Genomic DNA, 20,034 nt, shown 5'->3' with positions numbered 1-20,034 from the left:
CCAGTGTGGGATCGGCCCGTAATCGCTCTGATCCCACTCTGGGACTCGGCCCATGCTCGGTCTGATCCCAGTGTGGGACTCGCCCCGTGCTCGCTCTGATCCCACTCTGGGACTCGGCCTGTGATCGCTCTGATCCCAGTGTGGGACTCGGACTGTGCTCGCTCTGATCCCAGTGTGGGACTCGGACTGTGCTCGCTCTGATCCCAGTGTGGGACCCGGCCCAAGCTCGCTCTGATCCCAGTGTGGGACCCGGCCCATGCTCGCTCTGATCCCAGTGTGGGACTCGGCAAGAGCTCGCTCTGATCCCACTCTGGGACTCGGCCCTGACTCGCTCTGATCCCAGTGTGGAACCCGGCCTGTACTCGCTCTGATCCCAGTGTGGGACTCGGCCAGTACTCGCTCTGATCCCACTCTGGGACACGGCCCGTGCTCGCTCTGATCCCAGTGTGGGACGGGGCCCGTGCTCGCTCTGATCCCAGTGTGGGACGGGGCCCGTGCTCGCTCTGATCCCACTCTGGGACACGGCCCGTGCTCGCTCTGATCCCCATGTGGGACTCGGCCCGTGCTCGCTCTGATCCCCGTGTGGGACGCGGCCCGTCCTCACTCTGATCCCAGTGTGGGACACGGCCTGTGCTCGCTCTGATCCCAGTGTGGGATAGGGTCCATGCTCGCTTGGATCCCAGTGTGGGACACGGCCCGTAATCGCTCTGATCCCACTCGGGGACACGGCCCGAGCTCGTTCTGATCCCACTCTGGGACTCGGCCCGTGCTCGCTCTGATCCCACTCTGGGACTCGGCCTGTGATCGCTCTGATCCCAGTGTGGGACTCGGACTGTGCTCGCTCTGATCCCAGTGTGGGACTCGGACTGTGCTCGCTCTGATCCCAGTGTGGGACCCGGCCCAAGCTCGCTCTGATCCCAGTGTGGGACCCGGCCCATGCTCGCTCTGATCCCAGTGTGGGACTCGGCAAGAGCTCGCTCTGATCCCACTCTGGGACTCGGCCCTTACTCGCTCTGATCCCAGTGTGGAACCCGGCCCGTACTCGCTCTGATCCCAGTGTGGGACTCGGACTGTGCTCGCTCTGATCCCAGTGTGGGACTCAGCCAGTGCTCGCTCTGATCCCAGTGTGGGACTCGGCAAGAGCTCGCTCTGATCCCAGTGTGGGAACGAGACCATGCTCGCTCTGATCCCAGTGTGGGACACGGCCCTTGCTCGCTCTGATCCCACTCTGGGACGGGGCCTGTGCTCGCTCTGATCCCAGTGTGAGGCTCAGCCCATGCTCGCTCTGATCCCAGTGTGGGCTCGGCCTGTACTCGCTCTGATCCCAGCGTGGGACACGGCCTGTACTCGCTCTGATCCCAGTGTGGGACTCGGCCCGAGCTCGCTCTGATCCCAGTGCGGGACTCGGCCCGTGCTCGCTCTGATCCCACTCTGGGACACGGCCCGTGCTCGCTCTGATCCCAGTGTGGGACGGGGACCGTGCTCGCTCTGATCCCAGTGTGGGACCAGGCCCGTGCTCCTCGGATCCCAGTGTGGGACACGGACCGTTCTCGCTCTGATCCCACTGTTGGACACGGCCCGTGCTCGCTCTGATCCCAGTGTGGGACTCGGCCATTGCTCGCTCTGATCCCAGTGTGGGACTCGGCCCGTGCTCGCTCTGATCCCAGTGTGTGCTCGGCCCGTACTCGCTCTGATCCCAGCGTGGGACACGGCCTGTACTCGCTCTGATCCCAGTGTGGAACCCGGCCTGTACTCGCTCTGATCCCAGTGTGGGACCCGGCCCATGCTCGCTCTGATCCCAGTGTGGGACTCGGCAAGAGCTCGCTCTGATCCCACTCTGGGACTCGGCCCTTACTCGCTCTGATCCCAGTGTGGAACCCGGCCTGTACTCGCTCTGATCCCAGTGTGGGACTTGGACTGTGCTCGCTCTGATCCCAGGCTGGGACACGGCCTGTACTCGCTCTGATCCCAGTGTGGGACTTGGCCCGTACTCGCTCTGATCCCAGTGTGGGACCCAGCCCATGCTCGCTCTGATCCCAGTGTGGGACTCGGCCCGTGCTCGCTCTGATCCCAGTGTGGGACTCGGCCCGTGCTCGCTCTGATCCCAGTGTGGGACTCGGCCCATGCTCGCTCTGATCCCAGTGTGGGGCTCGGATGTGCTCGCTCTGATCCCACTCTGAGGCTCGGATATGCTCGCTCTGATCCCACTCTGAGGCTCGGATGTGCTCGCTCTGATTCCAGTGTGGGACACGGTCCGTGCTCGCTCAGATCCCACCCTGGGACTCGGCCTGTGCTCGCTCTGATCCCACTCAGGGACTCGACCCGTGCTCGCTCTGATCCCAGTGTGGGACACGGCCCGTGCTCGCTCTGATCCCAGGCTTGGACACAGCCCGTGCTCGCTCTGATCCCAGTGTGGTACACGGCCTGTACTCGCTCTGATCCCAGTGTGGGACTTGGACTGTGCTCGCTCTGATCCCAGGCTGGGACACGGCCCGTACTCGCTCTGATCCCAGTGTGGGACTCGGCCTGTGCGCGCTCTGATCCCAGTGTGGGACACCGTCCGTGCTCGCTCAGATCCCACTCTGGGAGTCGACCCGTGCTCCCTCTGATCCCAGTGTGGGACTCTGCCTGTGCTCGCTCTCGTCCCAGTGTGTGACCCGGCCCGTGTTCACTCTGATCCCAGTGTGGGACTCGGCCCATGCTCACTCTGATCCCAGTGTGGGACGCGGCCCGTCCTCACTCTGATCCCAGTGTGGGCCTCGGCCTGTGCTCGCTCTGATCCCAGTGTGTGACCCGGCCCGTGCTCACTCTGATCCCAGTGTGCGACTCGGCCCGTCCTCACTCTGATCCCAGTGTGGGTCTTGGCCTGTGCTCGCTCTGATCGCTCTGATCCCAGTGTGGGACTCGGCCCGTGCTCGCTCTGATCCCAGTGTGTGCTCGGCCCGTACTCGCTCTGATCCCAGCGTGGGACACGGCCTGTACTCGCTCTGATCCCAGTGTGGAACCCGGCCTGTACTCGCTCTGATCCCAGTGTGGGACCCGGCCCATGCTCGCTCTGATCCCAGTGTGGGACTCGGCAAGAGCTCGCTCTGATCCCACTCTGGGACTCGGCCCTTACTCGCTCTGATCCCAGTGTGGAACCCGGCCTGTACTCGCTCTGATCCCAGTGTGGGACTTGGACTGTGCTCGCTCTGATCCCAGGCTGGGACACGGCCTGTACTCGCTCTGATCCCAGTGTGGGACTTGGCCCGTGCTCGCTCTGATCCCAGTGTGGGACCCAGCCCATGCTCGCTCTGATCCCAGTGTGGGACTCGGCCCGTGCTCGCTCTGATCCCAGTGTGGGACTCGGCCCGTGCTCGCTCTGATCCCAGTGTGGGACTCGGCCCATGCTCGCTCTGATCCCAGTGTGGGGCTCGGATGTGCTCGCTCTGATCCCACTCTGAGGCTCGGATATGCTCGCTCTGATCCCACTCTGAGGCTCGGATGTGCTCGCTCTGATTCCAGTGTGGGACACGGTCCGTGCTCGCTCAGATCCCACCCTGGGACTCGGCCTGTGCTCGCTCTGATCCCACTCAGGGACTCGACCCGTGCTCGCTCTGATCCCAGTGTGGGACACGGCCCGTGCTCGCTCTGATCCCAGGCTTGGACACAGCCCGTGCTCGCTCTGATCCCAGTGTGGTACACGGCCCGTGCTCGCTCTGATCCCAGTGTGGGACTCGGCCCGTCCTCACTCTGATCCCAGTGTGGGACCCAGCCCATGCTCGCTCTGATCCCAGTGTGGGACTCGGCCCGTGCTCGCTCTGATCCCAGTGTGGGACTCGGCCCGTGCTCGCTCTGATCCCAGTGTGGGACTCGGCCCATGCTCGCTCTGATCCCAGTGTGGGGCTCGGATGTGCTCGCTCTGATCCCACTCTGAGGCTCGGATATGCTCGCTCTGATCCCACTCTGAGGCTCGGATGTGCTCGCTCTGATTCCAGTGTGGGACACGGTCCGTGCTCGCTCAGATCCCACCCTGGGACTCGGCCTGTGCTCGCTCTGATCCCACTCAGGGACTCGACCCGTGCTCGCTCTGATCCCAGTGTGGGACACGGCCCGTGCTCGCTCTGATCCCAGGCTTGGACACAGCCCGTGCTCGCTCTGATCCCAGTGTGGTACACGGCCTGTACTCGCTCTGATCCCAGTGTGGGACTTGGACTGTGCTCGCTCTGATCCCAGGCTGGGACACGGCCCGTACTCGCTCTGATCCCAGTGTGGGACTCGGCCTGTGCGCGCTCTGATCCCAGTGTGGGACACCGTCCGTGCTCGCTCAGATCCCACTCTGGGAGTCGACCCGTGCTCCCTCTGATCCCAGTGTGGGACTCTGCCTGTGCTCGCTCTCGTCCCAGTGTGTGACCCGGCCCGTGTTCACTCTGATCCCAGTGTGGGACTCGGCCCATGCTCACTCTGATCCCAGTGTGGGACGCGGCCCGTCCTCACTCTGATCCCAGTGTGGGCCTCGGCCTGTGCTCGCTCTGATCCCAGTGTGTGACCCGGCCCGTGCTCACTCTGATCCCAGTGTGCGACTCGGCCCGTCCTCACTCTGATCCCAGTGTGGGTCTTGGCCTGTGCTCGCTCTGATCGCTCTGATCCCAGTGTGGGACTCGGCCCGTGCTCGCTCTGATCCCAGTGTGTGCTCGGCCCGTACTCGCTCTGATCCCAGCGTGGGACACGGCCTGTACTCGCTCTGATCCCAGTGTGGAACCCGGCCTGTACTCGCTCTGATCCCAGTGTGGGACCCGGCCCATGCTCGCTCTGATCCCAGCGTGGGACACGGCCTGTACTCGCTCTGATCCCAGTGTGGAACCCGGCCTGTACTCGCTCTGATCCCAGTGTGGGACCCGGCCCATGCTCGCTCTGATCCCAGTGTGGGACTCGGCAAGAGCTCGCTCTGATCCCACTCTGGGACTCGGCCCTTACTCGCTCTGATCCCAGTGTGGAACCCGGCCTGTACTCGCTCTGATCCCAGTGTGGGACTTGGACTGTGCTCGCTCTGATCCCAGGCTGGGACACGGCCTGTACTCGCTCTGATCCCAGTGTGGGACTTGGCCCGTGCTCGCTCTGATCCCAGTGTGGGACCCAGCCCATGCTCGCTCTGATCCCACTCAGGGACTCGACCCGTGCTCGCTCTGATCCCAGTGTGGGACACGGCCCGTGCTCGCTCTGATCCCAGGCTTGGACACAGCCCGTGCTCGCTCTGATCCCAGTGTGGTACACGGCCCGTGCTCGCTCTGATCCCAGTGTGGGACTCGGCCCGTCCTCACTCTGATCCCAGTGTGGGACCCAGCCCATGCTCGCTCTGATCCCAGTGTGGGACTCGGCCCGTGCTCGCTCAGATCCCACCCTGGGACTCGGCCTGTGCTCGCTCTGATCCCACTCAGGGACTCGGCCCATGCTCGCTCTGATCCCAGTGTGGGGCTCGGATGTGCTCGCTCTGATCCCACTCTGAGGCTCGGATATGCTCGCTCTGATCCCACTCTGAGGCTCGGATGTGCTCGCTCTGATTCCAGTGTGGGACACGGTCCGTGCTCGCTCAGATCCCACCCTGGGACTCGGCCTGTGCTCGCTCTGATCCCACTCAGGGACTCGACCCGTGCTCGCTCTGATCCCAGTGTGGGACACGGCCCGTGCTCGCTCTGATCCCAGGCTTGGACACAGCCCGTGCTCGCTCTGATCCCAGTGTGGTACACGGCCTGTACTCGCTCTGATCCCAGTGTGGGACTTGGACTGTGCTCGCTCTGATCCCAGGCTGGGACACGGCCCGTACTCGCTCTGATCCCAGTGTGGGACTCGGCCTGTGCGCGCTCTGATCCCAGTGTGGGACACCGTCCGTGCTCGCTCAGATCCCACTCTGGGAGTCGACCCGTGCTCCCTCTGATCCCAGTGTGGGACTCTGCCTGTGCTCGCTCTCGTCCCAGTGTGTGACCCGGCCCGTGTTCACTCTGATCCCAGTGTGGGACTCGGCCCATGCTCACTCTGATCCCAGTGTGGGACGCGGCCCGTCCTCACTCTGATCCCAGTGTGGGCCTCGGCCTGTGCTCGCTCTGATCCCAGTGTGTGACCCGGCCCGTGCTCACTCTGATCCCAGTGTGCGACTCGGCCCGTCCTCACTCTGATCCCAGTGTGGGTCTTGGCCTGTGCTCGCTCTGATCGCTCTGATCCCAGTGTGGGACTCGGCCCGTGCTCGCTCTGATCCCAGTGTGTGCTCGGCCCGTACTCGCTCTGATCCCAGCGTGGGACACGGCCTGTACTCGCTCTGATCCCAGTGTGGAACCCGGCCTGTACTCGCTCTGATCCCAGTGTGGGACCCGGCCCATGCTCGCTCTGATCCCAGTGTGGGACTCGGCAAGAGCTCGCTCTGATCCCACTCTGGGACTCGGCCCTTACTCACTCTGATCCCAGTGTGGAACCCGGCCTGTACTCGCTCTGATCCCAGTGTGGGACTTGGACTGTGCTCGCTCTGATCCCAGGCTGGGACACGGCCTGTACTCGCTCTGATCCCAGTGTGGGACTTGGCCCGTGCTCGCTCTGATCCCAGTGTGGGACCCAGCCCATGCTCGCTCTGATCCCAGTGTGGGACTCGGCCCGTGCTCGCTCTGATCCCAGTGTGGGACTCGGCCCGTGCTCGCTCTGATCCCAGTGTGGGACTCGGCCCATGCTCGCTCTGATCCCAGTGTGGGGCTCGGATGTGCTCGCTCTGATCCCACTCTGAGGCTCGGATATGCTCGCTCTGATCCCACTCTGAGGCTCGGATGTGCTCGCTCTGATTCCAGTGTGGGACACGGTCCGTGCTCGCTCAGATCCCACCCTGGGACTCGGCCTGTGCTCGCTCTGATCCCACTCAGGGACTCGACCCGTGCTCGCTCTGATCCCAGTGTGGGACACGGCCCGTGCTCGCTCTGATCCCAGGCTTGGACACAGCCCGTGCTCGCTCTGATCCCAGTGTGGTACACGGCCCGTGCTCGCTCTGATCCCAGTGTGGGACTCGGCCCGTCCTCACTCTGATCCCAGTGTGGGACCCAGCCCATGCTCGCTCTGATCCCAGTGTGGGACTCGGCCCGTGCTCGCTCTGATCCCAGTGTGGGACTCGGCCCGTGCTCGCTCTGATCCCAGTGTGGGACTCGGCCCATGCTCGCTCTGATCCCAGTGTGGGGCTCGGATGTGCTCGCTCTGATCCCACTCTGAGGCTCGGATATGCTCGCTCTGATCCCACTCTGAGGCTCGGATGTGCTCGCTCTGATTCCAGTGTGGGACACGGTCCGTGCTCGCTCAGATCCCACCCTGGGACTCGGCCTGTGCTCGCTCTGATCCCACTCAGGGACTCGACCCGTGCTCGCTCTGATCCCAGTGTGGGACACGGCCCGTGCTCGCTCTGATCCCAGGCTTGGACACAGCCCGTGCTCGCTCTGATCCCAGTGTGGTACACGGCCTGTACTCGCTCTGATCCCAGTGTGGGACTTGGACTGTGCTCGCTCTGATCCCAGGCTGGGACACGGCCCGTACTCGCTCTGATCCCAGTGTGGGACTCGGCCTGTGCGCGCTCTGATCCCAGTGTGGGACACCGTCCGTGCTCGCTCAGATCCCACTCTGGGAGTCGACCCGTGCTCCCTCTGATCCCAGTGTGGGACTCTGCCTGTGCTCGCTCTCGTCCCAGTGTGTGACCCGGCCCGTGTTCACTCTGATCCCAGTGTGGGACTCGGCCCATGCTCACTCTGATCCCAGTGTGGGACGCGGCCCGTCCTCACTCTGATCCCAGTGTGGGCCTCGGCCTGTGCTCGCTCTGATCCCAGTGTGTGACCCGGCCCGTGCTCACTCTGATCCCAGTGTGCGACTCGGCCCGTCCTCACTCTGATCCCAGTGTGGGTCTTGGCCTGTGCTCGCTCTGATCGCTCTGATCCCAGTGTGGGACTCGGCCCGTGCTCGCTCTGATCCCAGTGTGTGCTCGGCCCGTACTCGCTCTGATCCCAGCGTGGGACACGGCCTGTACTCGCTCTGATCCCAGTGTGGAACCCGGCCTGTACTCGCTCTGATCCCAGTGTGGGACCCGGCCCATGCTCGCTCTGATCCCAGCGTGGGACACGGCCTGTACTCGCTCTGATCCCAGTGTGGAACCCGGCCTGTACTCGCTCTGATCCCAGTGTGGGACCCGGCCCATGCTCGCTCTGATCCCAGTGTGGGACTCGGCAAGAGCTCGCTCTGATCCCACTCTGGGACTCGGCCCTTACTCGCTCTGATCCCAGTGTGGAACCCGGCCTGTACTCGCTCTGATCCCAGTGTGGGACTTGGACTGTGCTCGCTCTGATCCCAGGCTGGGACACGGCCTGTACTCGCTCTGATCCCAGTGTGGGACTTGGCCCGTGCTCGCTCTGATCCCAGTGTGGGACCCAGCCCATGCTCGCTCTGATCCCAGTGTGGGACTCGGCCCGTGCTCGCTCTGATCCCAGTGTGGGACTCGGCCCGTGCTCGCTCTGATCCCAGTGTGGGACTCGGCCCATGCTCGCTCTGATCCCAGTGTGGGGCTCGGATGTGCTCGCTCTGATCCCACTCTGAGGCTCGGATATGCTCGCTCTGATCCCACTCTGAGGCTCGGATGTGCTCGCTCTGATTCCAGTGTGGGACACGGTCCGTGCTCGCTCAGATCCCACCCTGGGACTCGGCCTGTGCTCGCTCTGATCCCACTCAGGGACTCGACCCGTGCTCGCTCTGATCCCAGTGTGGGACACGGCCCGTGCTCGCTCTGATCCCAGGCTTGGACACAGCCCGTGCTCGCTCTGATCCCAGTGTGGTACACGGCCTGTACTCGCTCTGATCCCAGTGTGGGACTTGGACTGTGCTCGCTCTGATCCCAGGCTGGGACACGGCCCGTACTCGCTCTGATCCCAGTGTGGGACTCGGCCTGTGCGCGCTCTGATCCCAGTGTGGGACACCGTCCGTGCTCGCTCAGATCCCACTCTGGGAGTCGACCCGTGCTCCCTCTGATCCCAGTGTGGGACTCTGCCTGTGCTCGCTCTCGTCCCAGTGTGTGACCCGGCCCGTGTTCACTCTGATCCCAGTGTGGGACTCGGCCCATGCTCACTCTGATCCCAGTGTGGGACGCGGCCCGTCCTCACTCTGATCCCAGTGTGGGCCTCGGCCTGTGCTCGCTCTGATCCCAGTGTGTGACCCGGCCCGTGCTCACTCTGATCCCAGTGTGCGACTCGGCCCGTCCTCACTCTGATCCCAGTGTGGGTCTTGGCCTGTGCTCGCTCTGATCGCTCTGATCCCAGTGTGGGACTCGGCCCGTGCTCGCTCTGATCCCAGTGTGTGCTCGGCCCTTACTCGCTCTGATCCCAGTGTGGGACTTGGCCCGTGCTCGCTCTGATCCCAGTGTGGGACCCAGCCCATGCTCGCTCTGATCCCAGTGTGGGACTCGGCCCGTGCTCGCTCTGATCCCAGTGTGGGACTCGGCCCGTGCTCGCTCTGATCCCAGTGTGGGACTCGGCCCATGCTCGCTCTGATCCCAGTGTGGGGCTCGGATGTGCTCGCTCTGATCCCACTCTGAGGCTCGGATATGCTCGCTCTGATCCCACTCTGAGGCTCGGATGTGCTCGCTCTGATTCCAGTGTGGGACACGGTCCGTGCTCGCTCAGATCCCACCCTGGGACTCGGCCTGTGCTCGCTCTGATCCCACTCAGGGACTCGACCCGTGCTCGCTCTGATCCCAGTGTGGGACACGGCCCGTGCTCGCTCTGATCCCAGGCTTGGACACAGCCCGTGCTCGCTCTGATCCCAGTGTGGTACACGGCCCGTGCTCGCTCTGATCCCAGTGTGGGACTCGGCCCGTCCTCACTCTGATCCCAGTGTGGGACCCAGCCCATGCTCGCTCTGATCCCAGTGTGGGACTCGGCCCGTGCTCGCTCTGATCCCAGTGTGGGACTCGGCCCGTGCTCGCTCTGATCCCAGTGTGGGACACGGCCCGTGCTCGCTCTGATCCCAGGCTTGGACACAGCCCGTGCTCGCTCTGATCCCAGTGTGGTACACGGCCTGTACTCGCTCTGATCCCAGTGTGGGACTTGGACTGTGCTCGCTCTGATCCCAGGCTGGGACACGGCCCGTACTCGCTCTGATCCCAGTGTGGGACTCGGCCTGTGCGCGCTCTGATCCCAGTGTGGGACACCGTCCGTGCTCGCTCAGATCCCACTCTGGGAGTCGACCCGTGCTCCCTCTGATCCCAGTGTGGGACTCTGCCTGTGCTCGCTCTCGTCCCAGTGTGTGACCCGGCCCGTGTTCACTCTGATCCCAGTGTGGGACTCGGCCCATGCTCACTCTGATCCCAGTGTGGGACGCGGCCCGTCCTCACTCTGATCCCAGTGTGGGCCTCGGCCTGTGCTCGCTCTGATCCCAGTGTGTGACCCGGCCCGTGCTCACTCTGATCCCAGTGTGCGACTCGGCCCGTCCTCACTCTGATCCCAGTGTGGGTCTTGGCCTGTGCTCGCTCTGATCGCTCTGATCCCAGTGTGGGACTCGGCCCGTGCTCGCTCTGATCCCAGTGTGTGCTCGGCCCGTACTCGCTCTGATCCCAGCGTGGGACACGGCCTGTACTCGCTCTGATCCCAGTGTGGAACCCGGCCTGTACTCGCTCTGATCCCAGTGTGGGACCCGGCCCATGCTCGCTCTGATCCCAGTGTGGGACTCGGCAAGAGCTCGCTCTGATCCCACTCTGGGACTCGGCCCTTACTCGCTCTGATCCCAGTGTGGAACCCGGCCTGTACTCGCTCTGATCCCAGTGTGGGACTTGGACTGTGCTCGCTCTGATCCCAGGCTGGGACACGGCCTGTACTCGCTCTGATCCCAGTGTGGGACTTGGCCCGTGCTCGCTCTGATCCCAGTGTGGGACCCAGCCCATGCTCGCTCTGATCCCAGTGTGGGACTCGGCCCGTGCTCGCTCTGATCCCAGTGTGGGACTCGGCCCGTGCTCGCTCTGATCCCAGTGTGGGACTCGGCCCATGCTCGCTCTGATCCCAGTGTGGGGCTCGGATGTGCTCGCTCTGATCCCACTCTGAGGCTCGGATATGCTCGCTCTGATCCCACTCTGAGGCTCGGATGTGCTCGCTCTGATTCCAGTGTGGGACACGGTCCGTGCTCGCTCAGATCCCACCCTGGGACTCGGCCTGTGCTCGCTCTGATCCCACTCAGGGACTCGACCCGTGCTCGCTCTGATCCCAGTGTGGGACACGGCCCGTGCTCGCTCTGATCCCAGGCTTGGACACAGCCCGTGCTCGCTCTGATCCCAGTGTGGTACACGGCCCGTGCTCGCTCTGATCCCAGTGTGGGACTCGGCCCGTCCTCACTCTGATCCCAGTGTGGGACCCAGCCCATGCTCGCTCTGATCCCAGTGTGGGACTCGGCCCGTGCTCGCTCTGATCCCAGTGTGGGACTCGGCCCGTGCTCGCTCTGATCCCAGTGTGGGACTCGGCCCATGCTCGCTCTGATCCCAGTGTGGGGCTCGGATGTGCTCGCTCTGATCCCACTCTGAGGCTCGGATATGCTCGCTCTGATCCCACTCTGAGGCTCGGATGTGCTCGCTCTGATTCCAGTGTGGGACACGGTCCGTGCTCGCTCAGATCCCACCCTGGGACTCGGCCTGTGCTCGCTCTGATCCCACTCAGGGACTCGACCCGTGCTCGCTCTGATCCCAGTGTGGGACACGGCCCGTGCTCGCTCTGATCCCAGGCTTGGACACAGCCCGTGCTCGCTCTGATCCCAGTGTGGTACACGGCCTGTACTCGCTCTGATCCCAGTGTGGGACTTGGACTGTGCTCGCTCTGATCCCAGGCTGGGACACGGCCCGTACTCGCTCTGATCCCAGTGTGGGACTCGGCCTGTGCGCGCTCTGATCCCAGTGTGGGACACCGTCCGTGCTCGCTCAGATCCCACTCTGGGAGTCGACCCGTGCTCCCTCTGATCCCAGTGTGGGACTCTGCCTGTGCTCGCTCTCGTCCCAGTGTGTGACCCGGCCCGTGTTCACTCTGATCCCAGTGTGGGACTCGGCCCATGCTCACTCTGATCCCAGTGTGGGACGCGGCCCGTCCTCACTCTGATCCCAGTGTGGGCCTCGGCCTGTGCTCGCTCTGATCCCAGTGTGTGACCCGGCCCGTGCTCACTCTGATCCCAGTGTGCGACTCGGCCCGTCCTCACTCTGATCCCAGTGTGGGTCTTGGCCTGTGCTCGCTCTGATCGCTCTGATCCCAGTGTGGGACTCGGCCCGTGCTCGCTCTGATCCCAGTGTGTGCTCGGCCCGTACTCGCTCTGATCCCAGCGTGGGACACGGCCTGTACTCGCTCTGATCCCAGTGTGGAACCCGGCCTGTACTCGCTCTGATCCCAGTGTGGGACCCGGCCCATGCTCGCTCTGATCCCAGCGTGGGACACGGCCTGTACTCGCTCTGATCCCAGTGTGGAACCCGGCCTGTACTCGCTCTGATCCCAGTGTGGGACCCGGCCCATGCTCGCTCTGATCCCAGTGTGGGACTCGGCAAGAGCTCGCTCTGATCCCACTCTGGGACTCGGCCCTTACTCGCTCTGATCCCAGTGTGGAACCCGGCCTGTACTCGCTCTGATCCCAGTGTGGGACTTGGACTGTGCTCGCTCTGATCCCAGGCTGGGACACGGCCTGTACTCGCTCTGATCCCAGTGTGGGACTTGGCCCGTGCTCGCTCTGATCCCAGTGTGGGACCCAGCCCATGCTCGCTCTGATCCCAGTGTGGGACTCGGCCCGTGCTCGCTCTGATCCCAGTGTGGGACTCGGCCCGTGCTCGCTCTGATCCCAGTGTGGGACTCGGCCCATGCTCGCTCTGATCCCAGTGTGGGGCTCGGATGTGCTCGCTCTGATCCCACTCTGAGGCTCGGATATGCTCGCTCTGATCCCACTCTGAGGCTCGGATGTGCTCGCTCTGATTCCAGTGTGGGACACGGTCCGTGCTCGCTCAGATCCCACCCTGGGACTCGGCCTGTGCTCGCTCTGATCCCACTCAGGGACTCGACCCGTGCTCGCTCTGATCCCAGTGTGGGACACGGCCCGTGCTCGCTCTGATCCCAGGCTTGGACACAGCCCGTGCTCGCTCTGATCCCAGTGTGGTACACGGCCTGTACTCGCTCTGATCCCAGTGTGGGACTTGGACTGTGCTCGCTCTGATCCCAGGCTGGGACACGGCCCGTACTCGCTCTGATCCCAGTGTGGGACTCGGCCTGTGCGCGCTCTGATCCCAGTGTGGGACACCGTCCGTGCTCGCTCAGATCCCACTCTGGGAGTCGACCCGTGCTCCCTCTGATCCCAGTGTGGGACTCTGCCTGTGCTCGCTCTCGTCCCAGTGTGTGACCCGGCCCGTGTTCACTCTGATCCCAGTGTGGGACTCGGCCCATGCTCACTCTGATCCCAGTGTGGGACGCGGCCCGTCCTCACTCTGATCCCAGTGTGGGCCTCGGCCTGTGCTCGCTCTGATCCCAGTGTGTGACCCGGCCCGTGCTCACTCTGATCCCAGTGTGCGACTCGGCCCGTCCTCACTCTGATCCCAGTGTGGGTCTTGGCCTGTGCTCGCTCTGATCGCTCTGATCCCAGTGTGGGACTCGGCCCGTGCTCGCTCTGATCCCAGTGTGTGCTCGGCCCGTACTCGCTCTGATCCCAGCGTGGGACACGGCCTGTACTCGCTCTGATCCCAGTGTGGAACCCGGCCTGTACTCGCTCTGATCCCAGTGTGGGACCCGGCCCATGCTCGCTCTGATCCCAGTGTGGGACTCGGCAAGAGCTCGCTCTGATCCCACTCTGGGACTCGGCCCTTACTCGCTCTGATCCCAGTGTGGAACCCGGCCTGTACTCGCTCTGATCCCAGTGTGGGACTTGGACTGTGCTCGCTCTGATCCCAGGCTGGGACACGGCCTGTACTCGCTCTGATCCCAGTGTGGGACTTGGCCCGTGCTCGCTCTGATCCCAGTGTGGGACCCAGCCCATGCTCGCTCTGATCCCAGTGTGGGACTCGGCCCGTGCTCGCTCTGATCCCAGTGTGGGACTCGGCCCGTGCTCGCTCTGATCCCAGTGTGGGACTCGGCCCATGCTCGCTCTGATCCCAGTGTGGGGCTCGGATGTGCTCGCTCTGATCCCACTCTGAGGCTCGGATATGCTCGCTCTGATCCCACTCTGAGGCTCGGATGTGCTCGCTCTGATTCCAGTGTGGGACACGGTCCGTGCTCGCTCAGATCCCACCCTGGGACTCGGCCTGTGCTCGCTCTGATCCCACTCAGGGACTCGACCCGTGCTCGCTCTGATCCCAGTGTGGGACACGGCCCGTGCTCGCTCTGATCCCAGGCTTGGACACAGCCCGTGCTCGCTCTGATCCCAGTGTGGTACACGGCCCGTGCTCGCTCTGATCCCAGTGTGGGACTCGGCCCGTCCTAACTCTGATCCCAGTGTGGGACCCAGCCCATGCTCGCTCTGATCCCAGTGTGGGACTCGGCCCGTGCTCGCTCTGATCCCAGTGTGGGACTCGGCCCGTGCTCGCTCTGATCCCAGTGTGGGACTCGGCCCATGCTCGCTCTGATCCCAGTGTGGGGCTCGGATGTGCTCGCTCTGATCCCACTCTGAGGCTCGGATATGCTCGCTCTGATCCCACTCTGAGGCTCGGATGTGCTCGCTCTGATTCCAGTGTGGGACACGGTCCGTGCTCGCTCAGATCCCACCCTGGGACTCGGCCTGTGCTCGCTCTGATCCCACTCAGGGACTCGACCCGTGCTCGCTCTGATCCCAGTGTGGGACACGGCCCGTGCTCGCTCTGATCCCAGGCTTGGACACAGCCCGTGCTCGCTCTGATCCCAGTGTGGTACACGGCCTGTACTCGCTCTGATCCCAGTGTGGGACTTGGACTGTGCTCGCTCTGATCCCAGGCTGGGACACGGCCCGTACTCGCTCTGATCCCAGTGTGGGACTCGGCCTGTGCGCGCTCTGATCCCAGTGTGGGACACCGTCCGTGCTCGCTCAGATCCCACTCTGGGAGTCGACCCGTGCTCCCTCTGATCCCAGTGTGGGACTCTGCCTGTGCTCGCTCTCGTCCCAGTGTGTGACCCGGCCCGTGTTCACTCTGATCCCAGTGTGGGACTCGGCCCATGCTCACTCTGATCCCAGTGTGGGACGCGGCCCGTCCTCACTCTGATCCCAGTGTGGGCCTCGGCCTGTGCTCGCTCTGATCCCAGTGTGTGACCCGGCCCGTGCTCACTCTGATCCCAGTGTGCGACTCGGCCCGTCCTCACTCTGATCCCAGTGTGGGTCTTGGCCTGTGCTCGCTCTGATCGCTCTGATCCCAGTGTGGGACTCGGCCCGTGCTCGCTCTGATCCCAGTGTGTGCTCGGCCCGTACTCGCTCTGATCCCAGCGTGGGACACGGCCTGTACTCGCTCTGATCCCAGTGTGGAACCCGGCCTGTACTCGCTCTGATCCCAGTGTGGGACCCGGCCCATGCTCGCTCTGATCCCAGCGTGGGACACGGCCTGTACTCGCTCTGATCCCAGTGTGGAACCCGGCCTGTACTCGCTCTGATCCCAGTGTGGGACCCGGCCCATGCTCGCTCTGATCCCAGTGTGGGACTCGGCAAGAGCTCGCTCTGATCCCACTCTGGGACTCGGCCCTTACTCGCTCTGATCCCAGTGTGGAACCCGGCCTGTACTCGCTCTGATCCCAGTGTGGGACTTGGACTGTGCTCGCTCTGATCCCAGGCTGGGACACGGCCTGTACTCGCTCTGATCCCAGTGTGGGACTTGGCCCGTGCTCGCTCTGATCCCAGTGTGGGACCCAGCCCATGCTCGCTCTGATCCCAGTGTGGGACTCGGCCCGTGCTCGCTCTGATCCCAGTGTGGGACTCGGCCCGTGCTCGCTCTGATCCCAGTGTGGGACTCGGCCCATGCTCGCTCTGATCCCAGTGTGGGGCTCGGATGTGCTCGCTCTGATCCCACTCTGAGGCTCGGATATGCTCGCTCTGATCCCACTCTGAGGCTCGGATGTGCTCGCTCTGATTCCAGTGTGGGACACGGTCCGTGCTCGCTCAGATCCCACCCTGGGACTCGGCCTGTGCTCGCTCTGATCCCACTCAGGGACTCGACCCGTGCTCGCTCTGATCCCAGTGTGGGACACGGCCCGTGCTCGCTCTGATCCCAGGCTTGGACACAGCCCGTGCTCGCTCTGATCCCAGTGTGGTACACGGCCTGTACTCGCTCTGATCCCAGTGTGGGACTTGGACTGTGCTCGCTCTGATCCCAGGCTGGGACACGGCCCGTACTCGCTCTGATCCCAGTGTGGGACTCGGCCTGTGCGCGCTCTGATCCCAGTGTGGGACACCGTCCGTGCTCGCTCAGATCCCACTCTGGGAGTCGACCCGTGCTCCCTCTCATCCCAGTGTGGGACTCTGCCTGTGCTCGCTCTCGTCCCAGTGTGTGACCCGGCCCGTGTTCACTCTGATCCCAGTGTGGGACTCGGCCCATGCTCACTCTGATCCCAGTGTGGGACGCGGCCCGTCCTCACTCTGATCCCAGTGTGGGCCTCGGCCTGTGCTCGCTCTGATCCCAGTGTGTGACCCGGCCCGTGCTCACTCTGATCCCAGTGTGCGACTCGGCCCGTCCTCACTCTGATCCCAGTGTGGGTCTTGGCCTGTGCTCGCTCTGATCGCTCTGATCCCAGTGTGGGACTCGGCCCGTGCTCGCTCTGATCCCAGTGTGTGCTCGGCCCGTACTCGCTCTGATCCCAGCGTGGGACACGGCCTGTACTCGCTCTGATCCCAGTGTGGAACCCGGCCTGTACTCGCTCTGATCCCAGTGTGGGACCCGGCCCATGCTCGCTCTGATCCCAGTGTGGGACTCGGCAAGAGCTCGCTCTGATCCCACTCTGGGACTCGGCCCTTACTCGCTCTGATCCCAGTGTGGAACCCGGCCTGTACTCGCTCTGATCCCAGTGTGGGACTTGGACTGTGCTCGCTCTGATCCCAGGCTGGGACACGGCCTGTACTCGCTCTGATCCCAGTGTGGGACTTGGCCCGTGCTCGCTCTGATCCCAGTGTGGGACCCAGCCCATGCTCGCTCTGATCCCAGTGTGGGACTCGGCCCGTGCTCGCTCTGATCCCAGTGTGGGACTCGGCCCGTGCTCGCTCTGATCCCAGTGTGGGACTCGGCCCATGCTCGCTCTGATCCCAGTGTGGGGCTCGGATGTGCTCGCTCTGATCCCACTCTGAGGCTCGGATATGCTCGCTCTGATCCCACCCTGGGACTCGGCCTGTGCTCGCTCTGATCCCACTCAGGGACTCGACCCGTGCTCGCTCTGATCCCAGTGTGGGACACGGCCCGTGCTCGCTCTGATCCCAGGCTTGGACACAGCCCGTGCTCGCTCTGATCCCAGTGTGGTACACGGCCTGTACTCGCTCTGATCCCAGTGTGGGACTTGGACTGTGCTCGCTCTGATCCCAGGCTGGGACACGGCCCGTACTCGCTCTGATCCCAGTGTGGGACTCGGCCTGTGCGCGCTCTGATCCCAGTGTGGGACACCGTCCGTGCTCGCTCAGATCCCACTCTGGGAGTCGACCCGTGCTCCCTCTGATCCCAGTGTGGGACTCTGCCTGTGCTCGCTCTCGTCCCAGTGTGTGACCCGGCCCGTGTTCACTCTGATCCCAGTGTGGGACTCGGCCCATGCTCACTCTGATCCCAGTGTGGGACGCGGCCCGTCCTCACTCTGATCCCAGTGTGGGCCTCGGCCTGTGCTCGCTCTGATCCCAGTGTGTGACCCGGCCCGTGCTCACTCTGATCCCAGTGTGCGACTCGGCCCGTCCTCACTCTGATCCCAGTGTGGGTCTTGGCCTGTGCTCGCTCTGATCGCTCTGATCCCAGTGTGGGACTCGGCCCGTGCTCGCTCTGATCCCAGTGTGTGCTCGGCCCGTACTCGCTCTGATCCCAGCGTGGGACACGGCCTGTACTCGCTCTGATCCCAGTGTGGAACCCGGCCTGTACTCGCTCTGATCCCAGTGTGGGACCCGGCCCATGCTCGCTCTGATCCCAGCGTGGGACACGGCCTGTACTCGCTCTGATCCCAGTGTGGAACCCGGCCTGTACTCGCTCTGATCCCAGTGTGGGACCCGGCCCATGCTCGCTCTGATCCCAGTGTGGGACTCGGCAAGAGCTCGCTCTGATCCCACTCTGGGACTCGGCCCTTACTCGCTCTGATCCCAGTGTGGAACCCGGCCTGTACTCGCTCTGATCCCAGTGTGGGACTTGGACTGTGCTCGCTCTGATCCCAGGCTGGGACACGGCCTGTACTCGCTCTGATCCCAGTGTGGGACTTGGCCCGTGCTCGCTCTGATCCCAGTGTGGGACCCAGCCCATGCTCGCTCTGATCCCAGTGTGGGACTCGGCCCGTGCTCGCTCTGATCCCAGTGTGGGACTCGGCCCGTGCTCGCTCTGATCCCAGTGTGGGACTCGGCCCATGCTCGCTCTGATCCCAGTGTGGGGCTCGGATGTGCTCGCTCTGATCCCACTCTGAGGCTCGGATATGCTCGCTCTGATCCCACTCTGAGGCTCGGATGTGCTCGCTCTGATTCCAGTGTGGGACACGGTCCGTGCTCGCTCAGATCCCACCCTGGGACTCGGCCTGTGCTCGCTCTGATCCCACTCAGGGACTCGACCCGTGCTCGCTCTGATCCCAGTGTGGGACACGGCCCGTGCTCGCTCTGATCCCAGGCTTGGACACAGCCCGTGCTCGCTCTGATCCCAGTGTGGTACACGGCCTGTACTCGCTCTGATCCCAGTGTGGGACTTGGACTGTGCTCGCTCTGATCCCAGGCTGGGACACGGCCCGTACTCGCTCTGATCCCAGTGTGGGACTCGGCCTGTGCGCGCTCTGATCCCAGTGTGGGACACCGTCCGTGCTCGCTCAGATCCCACTCTGGGAGTCGACCCGTGCTCCCTCTGATCCCAGTGTGGGACTCTGCCTGTGCTCGCTCTCGTCCCAGTGTGTGACCCGGCCCGTGTTCACTCTGATCCCAGTGTGGGACTCGGCCCATGCTCACTCTGATCCCAGTGTGGGACGCGGCCCGTCCTCACTCTGATCCCAGTGTGGGCCTCGGCCTGTGCTCGCTCTGATCCCAGTGTGTGACCCGGCCCGTGCTCACTCTGATCCCAGTGTGCGACTCGGCCCGTCCTCACTCTGATCCCAGTGTGGGTCTTGGCCTGTGCTCGCTCTGATCGCTCTGATCCCAGTGTGGGACTCGGCCCGTGCTCGCTCTGATCCCAGTGTGTGCTCGGCCCGTACTCGCTCTGATCCCAGCGTGGGACACGGCCTGTACTCGCTCTGATCCCAGTGTGGAACCCGGCCTGTACTCGCTCTGATCCCAGTGTGGGACCCGGCCCATGCTCGCTCTGATCCCAGCGTGGGACACGGCCTGTACTCGCTCTGATCCCAGTGTGGAACCCGGCCTGTACTCGCTCTGATCCCAGTGTGGGACCCGGCCCATGCTCGCTCTGATCCCAGTGTGGGACTCGGCAAGAGCTCGCTCTGATCCCACTCTGGGACTCGGCCCTTACTCGCTCTGATCCCAGTGTGGAACCCGGCCTGTACTCGCTCTGATCCCAGTGTGGGACTTGGACTGTGCTCGCTCTGATCCCAGGCTGGGACACGGCCTGTACTCGCTCTGATCCCAGTGTGGGACTTGGCCCGTGCTCGCTCTGATCCCAGTGTGGGACCCAGCCCATGCTCGCTCTGATCCCAGTGTGGGACTCGGCCCGTGCTCGCTCTGATCCCAGTGTGGGACTCGGCCCGTGCTCGCTCTGATCCCAGTGTGGGACTCGGCCCATGCTCGCTCTGATCCCAGTGTGGGGCTCGGATGTGCTCGCTCTGATCCCACTCTGAGGCTCGGATATGCTCGCTCTGATCCCACTCTGAGGCTCGGATGTGCTCGCTCTGATTCCAGTGTGGGACACGGTCCGTGCTCGCTCAGATC

The sequence above is a fragment of the Chiloscyllium plagiosum genome, unplaced genomic scaffold (assembly GCF_037043375.1).
Source record: "Chiloscyllium plagiosum isolate Xiang-an unplaced genomic scaffold, Cpla_swu_hap1 HiC_scaffold_11, whole genome shotgun sequence".
Taxonomy (NCBI): Eukaryota; Metazoa; Chordata; class Chondrichthyes; order Orectolobiformes; family Hemiscylliidae; genus Chiloscyllium; species Chiloscyllium plagiosum.
Note: the sequence above shows the minus strand (reverse complement) of the source record.